This window comes from Dendroctonus ponderosae, unplaced genomic scaffold (genome assembly GCF_020466585.1).
Source record: "Dendroctonus ponderosae isolate FM_Combo_2020 unplaced genomic scaffold, Dpon_F_20191213v2 Dpon_F_20191213_1, whole genome shotgun sequence".
Taxonomy (NCBI): domain Eukaryota; kingdom Metazoa; phylum Arthropoda; class Insecta; order Coleoptera; family Curculionidae; genus Dendroctonus; species Dendroctonus ponderosae.
The window spans coordinates 47946213-47950644 of NW_026017110.1; positions in this window are offsets into that span (position 1 = coordinate 47946213).

A 4432-nucleotide genomic window follows, 5' to 3' on the forward strand; every position below is an offset into this window, starting at 1 on the left:
AAATATTGATAATTTGTTGTTATAAAATAAAACAACAAATAATAGAACATCTTATTGAATTAAAAGTTATTAATAATAGTTGTGACACTTTATTTGCACTTAATCTTGTGAGTTTTTCATAAATTGACCCAAATGGACATCATCTGCCAGCATCTGGACTACAGACGGATAGTAAGACATAGGGAATCGGTACCGGGATTCTATCGATACGATTTAATTTAATTTAATCTCTTCGTGATACGAATTTGCGTCCACAATCAATCAGGCGATTTAAAATAGGTCCAACAGTTTTTCAAAAACTTTATTGTAGTGGATCTTAGGTACAATTTTGTTGCACAACAACGATTGATAGTTCTTAAAACAATATTTAACCCGGTCGTTTGAAGATGATGTTTAAAAGGTTGTAATACATTTTTCTGCAAATTGATAGACGATAATCAATTTTTGCACTTAAACTGTTTTAGCGATTTTTCTTGGTGTGTGGTTTTTTTTCTAATTGTGTGTGTACTTTAATTGGAAATTTAAAAGAAGGAGAAACTCGAGCAAGCATGAACACCCTTAACCTAGTATTTGCAGTATCTGCAGCTTCTCCCTTTATAATTTCTTGACTCATTGTTATCAGCTTTATAAAATAAACTGCGCCGAACACAATAATATCACACTTAATAATTGATAAATCTAAATCACTATATAAATCAATGTGTATTTGAAAAGTTTATCAGATCTACAGGTGCACCCTCACTAAGAGAAAAATGTCGAATTCAAAGTGCATATGTGCGTCCCAAGCCTCAGGCGCGAAGAGGCCGGAGCGGTAGCCGCCGTTAAAAAGTTATCACTTCAAAAGTGTCTTCATTCCTCGAATTACAATTATTATTCCCACTGGCCTTCCCATTTAATTCAAAAAGGTCGAGTTTCAAGTCAAGCTACGCTTTGCTATTACTACAAACAAAGCACAAGGGCAGACATTACAGGCTGCAGGAGTTCACTTAGAAAGGCCATGTTTCTCTCACGGTCAACTATCTGTAGCCTGTTCGCGAGTGTCTAATGTCGGAAATCGACACAAATCTTACAACATAGTATACAAAAGTATTCTAGAATAATACTCTGCATTTTATCTTTTTAGATTGCTAGAATTCAAAATTACTTATTTTTATTGTAGTGGAATACCTTGTAACTCTTGTTATAGTAAACTATTCAACAGTTTTTGCAACTTCATTGTACCTATGTAGTAATTTTTAAATACTGAACTACAATTATTCAGTTCTATTGGAGTGTAGTAATCGGTGATATAACCTTTACAGAAACAAATTGAAATATGAAATTTAACCTTCATTATTACACGGTTTATTTGCCGTTCGTCACATTTTTGTAGCAAGAGTTGCTAATAGGGACGGGTCTTTTTGAATTGGAAAATAATCCGAAATCTTGTAATTGCACAAGAACACGTTAAATTCACTTTTAAAATGACTTCAAATTTATCGGTGTTGCTAAATTTCAAAATAGGATCAGGCAGTTAGCCCCACGTGTTTGCTTCAAAAAGTATACTTTTTTGTCGACATGAGTTACGTGACGCTTAAACTTCGAAACTGCCCGGACTATCATAATTTAAGCTAACTTGCATTTTGTAACTTATATATACTTGCTAAACGCATAATTGTGCTAGACAGAGAAAGTCAGAGTTAAAGAGAGTACTGTAATTGTGAAAATGAAGTTTTTTAAAAAGGAAAATTGCGAAGTCGAAAATATAACTGGCGCAGTAGTGCGGATTTTCGGGAATCAATACATATCGAATGTACAGATTTTTCGTCGAATTAACCGAAAACGAACCCTTGGTGAAAGTTGAACAATATCGCGGACGCAGAGTGAGTTTTCTGGAAATCGAAAAGCTCCAATCTATTAAGGATCTGTTGTTGTCTTGCTGTTTATCGATCATTGGAAAATAGAACCCAAATTGTCTATTTTGGCGAAATTGTTATTGACTAGTTCAGACACCCACCGCTGGATCTTCAAGAACATCTTATAGAAAAGACATGGCCCGGATCTTCCTGGTGGTTATGTAAGTGCAATTTTTAATAATTGTTCATGTCTGTTGAAGATCTTTTAAACTCTTTGACTGAACTATCGATAAACCCTTTAACCGACTCTGACTCCACTTCCATTCCTAGTGAAGTGTAAACAAATAACTTGAATTCATTAATTGGTAAGTTAACGGGAAAACGAGTCGCCTCAAAAATTTTATAACAAATGTCTTGAATTACTCAATCTGTTCTGTAGTCATGTAGATGCTTATGTAGATGTTGCAGCTGCAACTACGAAACGAACAATGTACCACGAAATGGCTCTAAAAATATTTTTATCTGGTCTTAAGGGACCTGTAGGGACATGAATTAGATGTATGCGGCCGAAAAGCTTCTCTGAAGCTATACAGTTTTGTTTTACAAGAAGATAATATTTGCTATTACCAAAACACTGTACCCGCACAACATAAACCTTACAATTTCATACATAAACAACCCAATCAATTTAACTCTCGACCCACATATTACCCTTTTGGCAATCCACTTCAAAATCAAACATTCAACCATTTCAATCAACCCTTCCAAAATAATAATAATAATTTTCTACCAAACTTTCCATCTCAGCCTGTAGCAATTAAGCCAAATCCGAACTACAGACCTCCAAGACATTTTACAAATCTTGAAGCTTTTGGGAAACCAAAACCACCAACCAATGTTTTCAAACCTAATCCCAACATGCCACTTCCAAAGCCAACACCAAAGTACATCAACTAGAAATACTTTTAGACCCAATAATAATAAATACACTTTTAAAGAATTCTATAATACTGAATCAAGCGGGTACGTCAATCACCCAGTTTACTACCAAGATTCACAATCGAATTTATCTGACCCATACTACTCTGAATATCAATATCCAGATTTTCCAGAGAATAGTTTTTCCAACGAAGAACTAGAAACTTAAGAGCAACCGACTGAAAATCTTGTACGTCCTGTATGGGCAGTAGGCGATTTGAAAATTTTATTCTGAGCGTTGGCCAATAATGGTAGTAGAATTAGCAGTATTTTAATCTGAAATTTACAATCGTCTTTTAATGTCTTTCGGATGACTTTGATTTTTAAACTTAATCGATTTATATTTGGGTTTTAGATTTTTTGCTAGATTAAAAGGAATTATCAATAGTTGTTCTGTGAGTTCTGGTATCTCGGGGTCATTTTCGCGTTTTTCGTTTAATTTTGGCAAAACATTGGCTTTTTTGCGTTTAGTTTTAAGTTTACTTTAGTATTTAATTCCTTAAAAGTTTCAGCTGACTCATGAATATAGTCTGTTTGAATTTGGTCAAGGTTTTTCTCAACATTTAACTGATAGTTGAAGTTTCCTTTTAGAATTTGGAAATGCGTATACTCATGCGAGGAATACTATTATTATAGTTCAGTATCGTGATATCCACAAGTTCCTGAATTGTTTTTGTTCTTTGGTCACTTCTAAGTGCAATAAGGCTTTCTCTAAGTGTCGAATGGAAGCGTTCGATTGGAGAATTTGAGTTTAGGTTGTATGGTGTCGTAAAGTGGAACTCGATTTGGTAAGTCTTGCAAAGGTTTTGCACTAGATTACTTTTAAATGACTGCGCGTTATCTGTGGATATTCTGCATGGTGTTCCGTGATGTGAATAGAGTTTAATTAAGTTTTGACATATTTCAATTGCTGATTTGATTATAGGATAAGCTGTAGCAAATTTTGAAAAGTTACCAATTATTGTTAAAAATTTCTGACCTGAAATAGAATAAGTATCCATGTATATGTGTTCAAAAGGTTTATTGCCGGTTGATGTCGGTTCATAAATTACCTTGTTTGGATTTCTTTAATTAATTATGTCTCTTTCTAAACTCGGCCAGTAATATCGTTGCTTTATCTTTTTGATATTTTCGCTCATGCCTCGATGAGACGTTTTTGTACAGTGATATCTTTCGATGATCTCCTATTGTTCATTTGTGTCTATAATGTCTTCTAATAACGTGTTGGAAATAAAAAGTTTATATGAGTTATTTTTGAATATTTCTTGAAAGATTCAAATGATTATTGGCTCCAATTCCTTATTAGGGAAATGTAAACAGTAGGTGTCTGGAGACAAATGATTTATAAAGAGTTGCTGAATTTATCCGGTACCTGGTTTTTTGTTTATAAAGATAAGTATTCCTTTCTTTATTTCGAAAAGGCTCTTTGTCAGAGTGTAGGATTTATCTTTATCTGCCCATTTGAAGGTTATTTGATGTTTGCAAGTGTTTAAACACTTATTGACATAGGGTGCTCCTAGAATAGGATTTTCATGAGACGAGCGGACCGTTAGAGTGTCTGATTTGTTGTACAGGGGTTGGATATTTTCTTGAGGAATATCTAAATTTAGGTCGGACTG